The following is a 14982-nucleotide window of genomic DNA, read 5'->3' on the forward strand; positions in this document are numbered from 1 at the left end:
GCTAGACATGAAAAATTCTATACAAATACAAAACTTGCAAACACACTATTATGCCCTTTTGCATTATAAATGTCAGTTAAATTCACAGTTGTTATATATTTGAGAGCCAAGAATAATATTAGGGGAAAAGCATAACAATTTTAGTTTGCAAGTATTAGACATGATTACTGTAATTCTAAGAAACAAAAAAAGGTACAAAATTATTGTTTATTTAATTATCAATTCATATTTACTGTCCATAAAATAACCAAATAAATGTAAATATATGCAGTCACTGTACCAGTCACCTGAGTTTGGGTCATCTCCCCTCCCAGCTTCTTGTCTTCTCATTAGCAGGGCAGTATGAAAGAAGCTGAAAAGTCCTTGACTGCTTGGCAGCAACTAAAAGCATCGGTGTATTATCAACATTGCTCTCACCCTAAATCCAAAACACAGCACTACACCAGCTGCTAAAAAGAATATTAACTCTATCCTAGCTGAAACCAGGACACCTCTTGTTCTGTCACTTCATGCACTTGTGATCATTCCCTCCCCAGCTTTCCTGTAGGCCTCTTCAGGTATGGAAAGGCTGCAGTAAGGTCTCCTTGGAGCCTTCTCTTCTCCAAGCTGAACGAGCCAAACTGTCGCAGCCTGTCCCTATAGGAGAGGTGCTTCAGCCCTCTGATCATCAGCTTCACTTGCAGTCATTGATCATCTCTGAATAATACAAATTATATAAAGAATATAAATAATTAACTCAGCAACAAGATTATACTTATGTGCAAATAATCTTAGAAGCAGAAGAATTGATCCTTTCAATATTCTCTACTTGGAGCTGAGTCCCTTCCCCGCATCTACACCTCAAATTTATTTCTTTCTTGTCATTACTTCTCCCAAGCCAGGCTCTTTTATCTTTCTCTCTGTCACGGACTCAGATGCAGACCTTTCTTGTGGTGGAATGGCATGCAACACATCTGTTCATGGTGATTACTAAATATAAACCAGAGTAGTCTTTTTCCCCAGTGTAGAACAGAAGTGTATTTCCATCTTAAAGCAGTACAGACCAAAGTTCTTTGTGACAAATAAGTTTGATCTTTCTGATTTCAGAAGTCTAGAAGGTGGGAGTCATGATTTCAACTCACTGAATTCCCTTTATGGTTAAAGGGCAGGAACAGGATCTTCTGTGACTTTGATTTCATATTTACATAAACAACTAAAATAGGTCTGGTGAATCATTCCTGACAAGTACCATTTTTCTTGCCATTGGGATGAAGTGCCATCTAAATGACAAATCCAGATATAGAAAGCTATGCTGCAGATTGTAAAAGACAAAGTTAAAAGTAGTCGTTACGACCATGATGAAAAAGATGTGCAGATCAGCAGCAAAGAAGTCACAGAAATAAGAAATTATTGAATATACTTTCAAAATTCAGAATGAAATTTGCATTTTTACCCTAATCCTTTATTTTAGTTTTTCCTCATGTGTGACATGCCTTTTGCTTTAGATGATGGTTTTCTTTATTAAAATAGTGACTCATAAGCAGATCCTGAAGTGCTGACCTGAGATGCAGTAGCAAATAGTGGCTAGGGAGACTGTCACAAACCATTGCCTTTTCAAAGAATACAGTATCTGGTCTTATATTTCAAATTTTTCATTCAAGTGTACAAAAAGTTCGATTTTTTTTTTTAGAGAAATTCTAGAAGAGCAAAATTATTTTACCTAATGTTAAACATAAGAGTATACTTTTTACTGTTTCACCATTCTCTTCTTTGTGCATAAGCAGATACTTAAAATGTAAGAATGTTCTTTTCTGGATCTCACATATACACAAAAAAGCATATATCTATATATACATATATACACACAATGGACAGACATTTCACAAAATGTTATGTTCTTTATATTAACAGACAACTAAATTCTAGTTCCCTTTTTTTCATTATTTTTTTTCTATCTTATATTGTTCCAAAATTTAATTGTTTATGAACTTCCCCCCAGCCTTTGTTTTAATAATTCATCTCTAGTCATAAAAATGGTTTCTGTGATGTTGGTGCTTTGGGCAACAGGAATGAAACTCTAAATGCTCTTATCCTGTACTTCATTCTTAATAAATGATGAGTAATAATGCCACACTATGCTATGTAGTTCAGGCTGCTTAATTTAGTGCCTGAGAGACCCAATGCAGCAGCGGTAGTTATACATCCAGTGATCTCTGAACTGACACAGGATATCCAAGTTTTCTGTACATGGCTATTTGACATGCTTTAGGACATATCAGAGATCCTTACCCTTTTGTCACAGTACCTGGAAGGCAGATGGGGTGCCTTAAGGACTTCTTTAAGTAATACTAAAAGCCTCTATTTAAGCAAGTCAGGTTGAGTGGACAAAAAAAACAGTTTAGTACTTTCTTTGAGTTATCTGTATGTCTTTAACAAAATTGTGTCCTCATATTTCATGCCTGGAAATTAAGAAATAATTGAGAAGTCTCTCAAGCATTTCTTATGTTCTTTTTTTTTTTTCCTAATTTCCTCAAGCATTTTTTAATTAGTATTATAGTTTTCCATCCAGTTTAAACATTTAATTTTTACAGAGATAACTATTATGTGCTACCTTTGTAAATTTATTAGCTAATACAGACCTCAAAGTAACATTATTATGCTGCTGCAAAGTCCAGTTGATATATAGTAGACTGGAAACTTAATTTCGTTATTCAGATCATACTTATATATCAAGAATTAGAGTTTCTATTTTAAAAAGTTTTAAAAAGTAAAATTCAAAACAAATACTTCTGATATCTCTGTGAAATCTAAATTAATCTACAAAATATATTGTGAGAGCAAGAGTAATTCCTTTGAACATATTGACTTTCATGCATTAATTTAAGACATTGTCATTTGGGATATCAGTTTTATCTGCTTTTGCAATTCCCATATAGGTAAATTATGTCATCCATTAAGCAAGGTTTTTATCATTTGTCTACATTAAAAAAAAAGGAAGATATAGTAGTATGCCTCAGGTATATCTCAGAAGCCACAAAACCCAATTTCCTCATAGGTAAGAGGTTTTGGTATGAATGGAGCAATTTGAATGTTTGATTTGTTTAATTTCCTCCAAAGTTTCATTTCTGAACATTTTACAAGGAGTTCCTCATCAGCTACAAATTTCTTTAGCATTCAAAATCCTTTTCTGTCAGCTCTCTATTCACTTAGACCTTATAGGGGACATGCATGCTTAATCCTTTCACATGTGCTTTATTGCTCTACTGGGTTATGATGCTCTAGGAAGTCACATATGTTAGTAAGTGAATCATTCTATATATAGCACAGAAGTAGCTTCACCCTAGAATCTTCCTGAACAACCCCATATTTGAATAAAAACAGGGTTGATTTGTCCCTGCAGCCACCTTTAAATAAATTATTTAAAATCTTCATCTTATTTTTCTAGTTACATAATTTTGAGAGCTCTGACTGCATTGTAGCTGAGTTTATCTTGTGGATTTTTTCCCTCTAAACAATATTAACTACAAGCTAACTGTCTTCTGTGTATCAATTCCTATGACTAACTTACATGCTATATATGAAAAATATCAACTATGTATTTTTCAAACAAATAGACTGAATTAGCTTTGAGTATACCAGAACAATAACGTACGGTGTTATTTCCTGTCAGTTATACTTAATTTTTAAATTGTACTTTTTCTTTTCTTTTTTTTTTTTTTAACTAACCTAAACAAAACATATACCTACAATTATTTTCACATATTCTTAGATAATGCTGTAAAATCCATCCCATCTCAAATACCTTGTGCAGTCTTGGGCACCTCAATATAAGGACATCAAATTAGAAGACTGCTTGGAGGTCGGTGACCAAGGTGGTAAAATGTCTTGAAGGCAAGACTTGGAAGGAGCAGCTGATGTCACTTGGCTTGTTCAGCTTGGAGAGAAGAAGGATGAAAGGTGAACTCATTGAAGTCTACAGCTTTTTCAAGGGGGAGGAGGAGATACTGATCTCTCTGGTGATCAGTAATAGAATACAAGGAGACAGAATAAAGCTGCATGTTCAGATTGGACATTAGGAAAAGGTCACTGAGAGTGTAGTCAGGCACTGGAACACGGTCCCAAGAGTAGTGGTTATGAAATCAAGCCTGTCAGAGTTCAAGAAATTTCTGAATGATGTATATGGTTTAGTTTTAGGTAGTCCTGCAATGAGCAGGGAGATGGACTTATTGATCCCTTCGAGTTACTTTCAACTTGAGATATGCTATGATTCTATGAATGCTCTGTGAAAAAATCTAAGACTTTTCATTGTTTGATAATTTTGTTGTCATGTTTAAAAAACATTTTAGTTTACTGAAACTTGTAAACAAAAAAGGGGGGAGAAAAGTACTAAAATAGATTATATAACTGATTCCTTAGGTACTCACTCATCAGTTTAAAATGCTGGTTTATTGGGTACTTTTGCACAGGGTAAATACAGATGTGGCAAATACAATCTCTTGAGCAGAATGGTCAATTGCCATCTGAACAGCAATGGGAATCTCTGTTATAAGGGTCCTTACAAAAGCATCTTTTGTTGAATTGGGTGAGACTTACTGACCTAACACATGGGTGATCTCTTACAACCCAACTGGCCCCTGATCCTATGTGACCTCTCCCACCTACACATGACCCATTGATCTTGATTATCTCAAACTGTGCTGTGTATACCATGTACAATCTGTGTACATACTAACATACATTATGCACAGAAGACTCTTGACCATTCATTCATTTGCAGGAGCAATATCTATTTGCACATTTTAGATTCTCTTTCTGTTGTACAGTTTGATCAATGTTATTTGTCTACAGCAGCACTCCCCCAAGGAAATAAGCTGTATTGTCCAGTTTCTTTTGAAAGGGACTTAACATATTTAAGTGTTTCAATAGTATCTGTTAATCAGTGTATTAATTAGTGTAACTGCCTCGAGGTATCCTGCACTTCAGGATCAAATTGTTTGTCCCAGACAGTTCTGGTATCATTTATCTAATTCCTCCATTGTGGAATAGAAATTCAGTCAATTAGCTCAGTCAATTACCTCATTTCAAATCCCCACCTATAGATTCAATTACTTTGTTGCAGATGAATCCATTGTCTCATCTAGGGATAGACTCCTGGGTTTTCCTGGGCCTGGTGACTCACCTGAGCTGGAATCTAAAACTAAGCATGCTAAGTATGTATGCAGTTATCTGCTATGTCAGTATACCTCATCAAATGCCCTATTTTTTCAGAAGTACTTTTAATTTTTTTTAAACATTTTCTTAGTACTGATATGAAGTTAAAATTATTAGTAGTTCTAAAGCAGTGGAAGAAAAACTGTTTTTCAAGAACATTATATTATGTTTCTTACTATGAAATACAGAATTGATATAATCAAATTTCCACTAAGAGCTATGTGATCCAGTCTCTCTAGCAGGTTACTAGAATGACGTGCTGGAAAGCATGTGTAAAATGAACAGGGTAACTGGTGAGTAGATATTTTTGTTCTGATTAAAAGAGAAGGATGACTCTGAAATCAGGAAGTCAAAATCAGTTTGGGTTAAACATAGTGGGATGAATAATCTTAAAGACTAATTTCAGTGCTGCAGACCAAAATGAGTTCTGAAAGTTACCTTTACAGTTCAGCTACAGATGAACTTTGGGTGAGATTTAGCTGCTGATTCAGATTCATAAATTCAGGTGAATAGGGGGAGGTAAATACTTATACAGTAAGAATTCATTATAGTCTAAGAAAATATAATCAATACAGTCATTGGAGTCTAGAGGATTTTTCATGTTGCCTAAATTGAACAAATCCCGCCAGTCAGCTGAACGGGTCTCTAGACACCCTTGACTGACTGGTTCTCCCAGTGATCTAGTTTCTAGTTAATTGCTAAGCATTACACAGAGTCAGACGTAAAGCATGTATTGGAAATTGAATCATCTTGACTAAAACTATGATATAAATAAAATCCAGTTGAACTCTTTCTCTGTCCCTAAAGACAGGTACTAGGCCACAGTTTATAGCTCTGTGATTGAATTCCCTCAAAAGCTGGATGACTTTATTCATGATGTCTATTTGTCAGAATTAGTGTTGGTGCTAGATCTTCAACTGATCCCAAGCCCTGTCTGGAAAAGTACTAGCTGGCCAGAAGAACCAGAAACTACAAAAACCCATGTTCCTATGCCTGAACAGAAGTCTTGTTCAGTTTGCTACTTGTATAGACCTTTAGATCAGCATGCCAGATGTGGGGTTGAATTCTTTGGCACCAATCACCTCAGCAGAGAATCTCCATTTATTATTCTGAGGCCTCAGTTGCAACACCATACTAATATTTAACTCTTAACAGAAGCTAATCAACAAAATATTTCTGGAGGATCTTTCTCCATTCTATTATGGAGGCATTATCTACATATTTCATATCGAATGCCAAGTCGCCATAATTGTAATTTCATATCAATACTTACAATGAGTGACCATTAGTAAAGCAATAAATATAAAACAAAGGTCTGATAAAGATGGAAGAAGAATGATTTTATTTTCAAAGGGAAATAAACTTTACATAGCCAGAGGGGGAATTAAATATTTATTGTGGTAACAAATAAAATGAATCTTGGGTAAAATCCCATAAAGTGTCCATGTTTCAGCAATAACATGTAACATCTCTCAAGTGCCAATAGAATGTTACACTTCTTTCTCACTTAGAATCCAGACTAAAGAACATAAGCATACAAAAGGCTTGTATATGGAACCAGTGTATTGATCTTCTAGAATTAAATTGGAATTTTCCGCGAAAGTATACAACTCTGTACCTATTTTCTACTATGGGGAAAGCTAAATGGAAAGTTAAGTGTAATGAGTTGGCCTTTAATAGACACAAGGTGCTGTGGTGGGTTGACCCTGGCTAGATGCCAGGTGCCCACCAAAGCTGTTCTGTTGCTCCCTGCCTCAACTGTACAGTGGACAGAATACATAACAAAAGGCTCATGGGTCGAGATAAGGACAAGGAGAGATCACTCACCAATTGCTGTCATGGGCAAAACAGACTCTATCTATCTATCTATCTATCTATCTATCTATCTATCTATCTATCTATCCATCCATCCATCCATATCTATATCTATATCACTCCGTATGTATGCTTGTACAATTTTGCAATACTATGAACACAGCTATGGACATGATGTTTGGTATAGACACTTCTACAATTTTATCCTTATGAAATTTACAAAAGCATTCCTTATTTCATTAACTTGTTAATTTTATTTTGTGGATTGATTTATACAGAATGGAGGTAATTGTCTCTTTACATATACTCTGCAACTTAAGCAAAAAATATTATAATGAACTAATGACAGTATGAAATTAATTACAAAAAAGACTTGTAAAGATACTATGGTGCTGTAATTTTTTAAAACAATACATTCAGGACTTTTCTATGTTCAGACAAGTATATGTCTCACAGGCAGACATTTTTAGCTTGAATTAAAATATTCTGACTGTGATAGTTACAGCTGTTGTGGTGTTTGTTTATCTAGGTCCCTCTAAGTTGGCAAACTCATTGGTGTTCACCCGCACACCTCTCAGCCTTACATGCAAACATAGAGATTGTCTGTGACAGTTTCAGAGAAGCACAAAAAGAAATTTTATGCTGCTTAATATTCTGAGGTTTGTTGCTTCTGTACACGGAATTAGCTATAGTATTTTACTCCAATTTCCATGAGAGAAACACAATATTGGGGGCAGGGAATCCTATTCCGGTGCAGTATATTAATCTTCTCTGCTGTATATAGACAGAATGAAACCTTCAAGATTGAATAGTTACCCTCAAATAAATTCTTCGGGTTTCAGTCACTATAATTAATTGTAAGCCGTAGAGAAAGTAACATTCCTAGTCATGACATCATTACACAAGCATGACATTTCCCAGAAAAATGCTCAGAACATAGGTGTGAAAATGCTACCAGAAGTGCTTTAGACAGCCATGGCCAGCCAGCAAATTATTCTCTGAGAGGGGAAGACAAACTAACAGGAGCCTGTGGAACAGTCAAATAAAAGGTATGATATTTCAAAGATACAATTTTTCATTCATTCAAATATTTAATACTTGGTGCTGTGATAAGTACAAACAACAGTGTCTTTAACACATAATGATGATTTGTGGCTTTGTTTACAGATGAGTGTTTCTGATAGGTTTTTGTTCCCCAAGCAGCATGTCTAACATAGTCAATTAAGGCACTGCAATATTTGCCTTCAAAAAGAATGTAAAGAGAAATGTGTAACTTACTGATTCATCAGCATTGTACTCTACAGCTCCACTGGCGCTAGCAATATATATTCCCAAAAAGATAACATTTGTTTTACTAGTGGGAATCTCCAATGAGATAAGAGCTGACACTTTGTTTTGTTGTTATTACTCATCCTATTCTTCAATGTGTATGGATGCTCAGCATACTTTTATTGTATATGGTGTTTATATCGCTGGGTTTTATTTTAATCATCAAGACACTCCCTATCTAATATTCCTCTGTTCATCTGGAGGAGTACCTATTTTCTACAAACGTGCTCAGCATACTTTGAAATATCATACCTTTCTAGATAGTAGAGAAGGCGCACACACACTGACAGCTGGAATAACGTTGTCACTCTTTTTTAAACCACTACTGCTTCTATTTTTCCTGCTTATTTCCCTTTCTGATACAGTGCATAAAGTTTTATGCCTCTTCTCAACAGTATCTTGTCTTGGGCTTCAGTAAACGTTGCTTGTTTGTCAGCAGCAGTAGTGTTAAATTTAACTAGGTTAATACCATGATTCAGGCCTTACTGAAAGCAATGATTTATTCATTAAAATTAAAATTTCTGTTGTAGGTCCCTGGAATGGGAGGCAGGGAGGAAGGGTGGAAAAGAAAGAAAAAGATATTTTTCAGAGTATAGAATAACTGAATAGGATAATTTTAAGCCTTTTAATTTCTCTGAGATACAGGAACACTTTTTCTGAATAAGAACATCTGTTTCAGCACCATTTTTGGTCCTTCTAGCTCAAAGCATTCCATTACTATACCTAATAAAAGAAGTATTTGCCTCTTCTTATAAAACTTATTAAAAAGTAATCACACAATTCATATATTGATTCTACCACCTTGAAACCAAGGTGCAATGTTACAGGAAGCTCAATCATGGGAACAAATATATATTAAAAAATCCTCATTAACTATTCAAATTGGGATTTTTAAAAAAATATACATTTAATTAGACAACTTTATTTAATCACTGTCATTGCTAATACCTGAAATCTAAAGTGGAATTCTGTTTGCTATTCACATTCTTAAATCAATTGATAACTATCCACGTCTTTCATTAGCTTAACTGTCTAAAGAAACACCAAAAGGTGATGTTCATGTTTAAGACTGTTGTTTTGTTTTTTAGTAAAACCTCATATTTATGTCACAAAAGTATATCCTAGAAGGACACTGTTCTTTCAGAATATTTTTTCTTCTAGAATCAAGACCTAATAGGCCATGTGCATCGTGTTTATTCAAAACATATGCATCTTCCAGCAAGCATTGATTGTGGACTGTGTTAAAGACAGTGGACTTTGTTTATTGAGCTGAGTTCCTCGGGGGCGGGGTGTGTGTGTGTGGAATAAAGCACAAAAAGCAAGCAAGCAACCAACCAAAACTTTAATGATCATTTTACCTGTGTTGTTTTTCTTTTTTTTTTAACCTATTGGTAATGTCTAGATCTTTTTTTTTTTTTTTTTCATTCCAGGCAGAACTAGAAGTGAGTCAGGGCTTTTCAAGAGCATTACCTTCTCAGGAGTGTCAGGAAGGCATAGAAAGGTGTCATCAACCTCAGCCAGGACTGAGGAAGAAGGGCACTGGCCTTGACAGTCAGGCTGCCCCTTGTCATGGCCCTGACAGCTGAGCACAGCCCTCCGCTACTGCCTGGGGATGTGGGAAAGGCCAGTCATTGTACCCAGAGAAATCCCTTAATATCGGAGAGGGGCTGCCAATATCTGCTGGAGGGAGGGGGTCATATAAAAAGTATCAGTTTATTCATGAAGCATTACTGTCTTAATCTGGAGTAGAACCTTTTTTGTGGTTTCAACTGACATGTTCTATTTCAATTGCATTGTAAAAGTTTCAATTAGTCTAATAATTAATTATTCTTCCACATATGCTGATTTGTTGTGTTTTTTCCCCATGACAGAATCTTGAATGCAGTAGTCTGTAGTTTCCAAGAACATCTGTCTTTTCTTGCTTAAAGACAAAAGAGGCATTTTCTTTTTCCAGGCAACAGACACCTCTCCTCTCTCTGTCACCAGAACCTTCTCAGGACAGATGAAGACAGAAGACACAGGGTGGCTTTGATCATCTCCTCTACATCTTTGGAAGCATCCTCCTCTATCCGGTGAATCCCTCCTGCCCAATTAACAGAAAAGATTCCTAACCTAGGTCCTTTTCCAAAACATGTGATCCCTCCCTCTCCTAAGCTCTGTCACTGGACACAGAAAGTGGACTTGTTAGAGAGCAGACCTTGTTGAAGATTCAAGGGAAGAAAAAAAAGAAGAAGAAAAAAAAAAGCTGAAAATGTACTTGTGCATATGAGCGCATACATACGATGTTTCCATCTCTCAACAGTCCTTAGTAGTTAGTGTCCACCCTAGATTACATGTATACACATATGTAGATCTCTGAAACTTGCAAATTGCTACAACAGGACTGTTCACAAGACTGATAAATCAGTTTCAAATTGCTAAGAAACACTTCAGTGCATTGACACCGGTTAGTAACACATATTTCCAGTTATTTGTTATTGATTATTGCAACCTGTTGAAAGCAGTTGGTCCTTAACACTCATATTCTACATCAGCTCTAAGCATATGTGATCACAGAGACAATATTATGTGCTGATGGCTGTGATTCTTGATCATTTTTAGTCAGGAGATCCAGCTGGAGACCTCTTCCATGAGGAAAGCAGGAAAGGGAGTCTTATCTTCTTTCTCCTTTTCCAATAGACCATCCCTCCACCTCCACTCCAAATTTCTCCATCTCTCATCAGTCCCCAGTGGTTAGCCTCCACCCTGGACTATGTACTGCAGAGTATTTTTAGGGCATGGGGTCACTTTCATAGTACAAGGCAGGTGACTTATTCTGTTACTTGGTGATGCCATTCTTGATAACTGTTGCTGCTTGCCATTTAAAAATAAAATCTTCTCAGGTCACAGTTAGGAAAGGATCAGCTATGGACTATCACTGAGTTTATGGCTTTATGTCCTCTCTTTTGACTATTGCCTTTATTATTGCCAAAACCTCATACCAAGAGACACCTGGTTCCACACTGGAGCTCATACAGCTTTAAACACGAATACAAACACCCACCCCCCCCAAAAAAAAAAAAACAAAACAAAAACAAACCCAAAAAACACAACCCCTCACCCTCAAAAAAACTCCCAGAAAAATATTATTCTGTTCTTCTAGTTAGAAGAACAGAAAACAAAGGTCCACTGGATCCAGTATCATGGATGTTCACCATGATTGTAGAATTTAGTAAAAAAAACCCAAATAAACAAAACAAAACACAAGAAAACCCACAAAATCTAAATATTTTTATTTCCAGATGCCAAAATATTAAATCAGTAAAAATTAGAAATACTTTTCAAAGCATTGTTTACCTGACCTGTTTTTTCCTGAAAACCTCACAGTTCTATTGCAATGAGTGAGACTACAAGGAAGAAAGATCATAACCAAGATGAAAAGAATGGAGCAGGTAGAAGAAAGAAGGGCATAGTGCTTTTTAAGAGATACATATCGTGACTGACACCAAATTAAGTACTAGTTGGCCTTTCCTGAATACTGAAAATGCCTTCTTTGGATAATATAATCTAGCAGCTCTGATACACTGATTACATATTTCAAAGAAGGACTCAGGAAAATCTGAGTTCTAATTCATATGCAGATTTTCTATGTGACATGAATAAGATAGGAGACAGACCTATTTCACAGTTATATTATAAAGATTTTTACCTGTTTACACTTTAACAATATCTTCAATATCCTCTGTCACAAGCAATTCAATTTCCTCTGGTAGAATTTGGTCTATCAGTGAGAGCAATATATAAAGCACTGTATTCAATTTTAATTACTGGAGAATATTTTCAGTCCACAGATACTGCCACACATAGATTTTGCAGACTTTTCCATCTGTTACTTTGCCTGTAAATATCTTAGATCCCAATCTTGAACAAGAGTTGTGTTACAGTTATGCAGATACAGAAAATCCTACCCAACACGCTTGCATAGATGAGTTTTATTATGCTAATATGCTTTCAGGATACTTTCTTAAATATATTGCTAAACTTTGCTACTACACAGCAAGATACTTGTCTTTGCTGAGATGACTGTGTACTGGCAGCAGCTTCATAACATCATAAATAACACTTGTCTATGTACCTTGACTACAGTGAGTACTTGGATAGGGGGGAATACAAAGAAACAACTAGCCACAAAGGGGAAGACCCCCTTTGGTTCCATCTTCTTTACACAGGTTCATACTTCCTGAAGTAAAATTTCAACCACCAAGGGTACGGAATCATTGTCATCACCTTACCTACCTACCTACCTACCTCTAACTTCATCAACAGATTATAGTTAAGATACCTGCATGAAGATACACAGACACAACTTTAGCATATTAGTGTATGTGCAGGTAAATTATGGAGACACCACTGCCAAGTCATGTTAACGATTCCAGACTGAAAGCCCCATTCTCCTACTCTCTGAAACTAGGAAGTTTGTCATCAGTGGCAAGTTTGTCTGTATATATCTGACCTAAGATCCTTAGGTGACACAGAATGTAAAAACAACCCCAAATCTTTCACGATTAACACAGAAAAAAAAAAAAAAGATACTCTGAAACCATCTCCTTCTGAAGATTTGGTTGTGTGGTCTCAGAGTGCTAGTGTCATCAAGAACTAACCCCCAGCCTGAGATAGAGATATCTGAGCTGGTCCCATGGTGACTGTGGACTCCTTTGTAGTGGTCCCAAACTAGAGATCTCCACAGCCACATGAAATATCCTATGGTGACTTCTGAGTTGGCCTGAGAACAAGAAGACAACTCATGTGCTCCTGCTATAACCAGGGTGTTTCATATCAAGTACCTCTGGAATGGATCTGTGTAAAATGTACTGACAACCTCTGTTGAGAGCAGTGGATGCTGTCAGGGCCCAGACTGCATCACCACCTCCTTGGGGGTTCAGTCAGATGACGTTACAAATAAGATAAGGTGTCCATCTTTTAAATAATAACCTGCTGGCAAGAGTGTTCATACCAGATTGTCAGTTTCCCCTCAGCCTGAATGAGTTAGTCAACCTCTCCTGCCAAAGCTTCTTATCCTCAGGTGATACAGCACTATCAGAAAGTACACTCTCCACCACACTTTTTAACATAGCTTACTATTCCTTCAAGAACATGAAATGTTTTAATATTTTATATCATAATTTCATTTTCTATTTCCATTTCCCTTGCTTTGCTTCTCAAAGTAATATGAATGGGCATAACTAATATGAATATCTGTCACTTTTTTTAGTTTCAAAATTATTACAGTTTATATACTATGAAGAGGTAATACCTAATATGTGGTAATATAGAATGTATGGTAATACGGTAAAATGAAAATCTTTTCACTCTTTCAAGTAGCATATACATACACATTTACATTACACAGAAAGTTTCTAATAGTGTGGACAATACAGCTAGTAGAAAGCTTGTGGGAAGTTTCTATAAACATGTTTTATAAATTAGATACATTTTGTGTATGAAATTTCAAAATACAGGTCTTTTAAATTATTAATCTCATTAGCAGTTCAAACTCAAGTAAGTATCTTCAACTGATTAGCTATTTTCACAGCTGCATTGGTTTGGGGAGTTTTGTGGACGTATGTTTTGCAGGAAAAAATTATGGAGACTGTTTCTATTGTAATTATCAAGTATTTCTAAATATTAATCACCCTAGCAAGACGGTTTTGAATTTCAGGCACTTGTTTGAAATGACTGGTGGTTAGCTTTCAATGTTATGTGACATATTCTGTAAATGATCACTTTAATTTCCTTGTGAAGTAGGAGTCTTCATGTCAATGTGGATGAAGTGTTAAAATACTTTGTAAAATAAAATACTATTTTGTTTTTGCTGACAATCTTGAAAGGTATACAAATACATATTACAATAAATACATTTCACATCAAGGACCTGACTAGAACTCAGGAAACTTGCATCAAAAGGTTACATAGGCAATGTTAAAGAAAAATCAATTATAGATGTATGTTACATTACACTGACAGCTTCTCCCATGGACACACTTAATGATAAAACACAACTTCCCAGAAAGATTTAAGGGAAAAAAATAGCAAAACGAGTAAAGAAAATACTCTAAAGTAGCAACCATAATTACAAAAATTATGAGAAAGATAATGCCTCCATATAATAGAATTTTAAGGATAGCAAATTAACTGACTCAAGCAATAGGAAGGTTTAACATTTGGAATTACTGAGTTATCAAAGAAAGGTGGTAGAGTGTAATAAACACTATTTGTGCCTTTGAAAATCTTTCCCAAGGATTTCACAAGTACTAAAGCCTGAGATATAACAATTAATGGAAGCAATAGGTGAATATCATATTATGAAATATTTATCTTCACCAAGGAAATGGGAATTTGAGCATATAACTAATAAGCTCTACCCTCCCTGAGGTAGAAACAGACAGCAAGGAAACCCCAAGATTAAGGAGGCCCTATATCCTCCCCTTGTCATGTTGAAGGCCATAGATAAAAGGAAGAAGTGCATAGAAGCAAGTCCATGGTCAGGGTGGCAAGAAAATTTCCTCCTCACCCATCTCACCCTCCCAGGTACCTCAATACTGCAGGTATGAAGCTCTGGATGTAGAAGGCCATTGAAACAAGAACATCAATATCGTGTTGTGTTAAAAA

The sequence above is a fragment of the Gallinula chloropus genome (assembly GCF_964237585.1).
Source record: "Gallinula chloropus genome assembly, chromosome: 1".
In the NCBI taxonomy this organism is placed as follows: Eukaryota; Metazoa; Chordata; class Aves; order Gruiformes; family Rallidae; genus Gallinula; species Gallinula chloropus.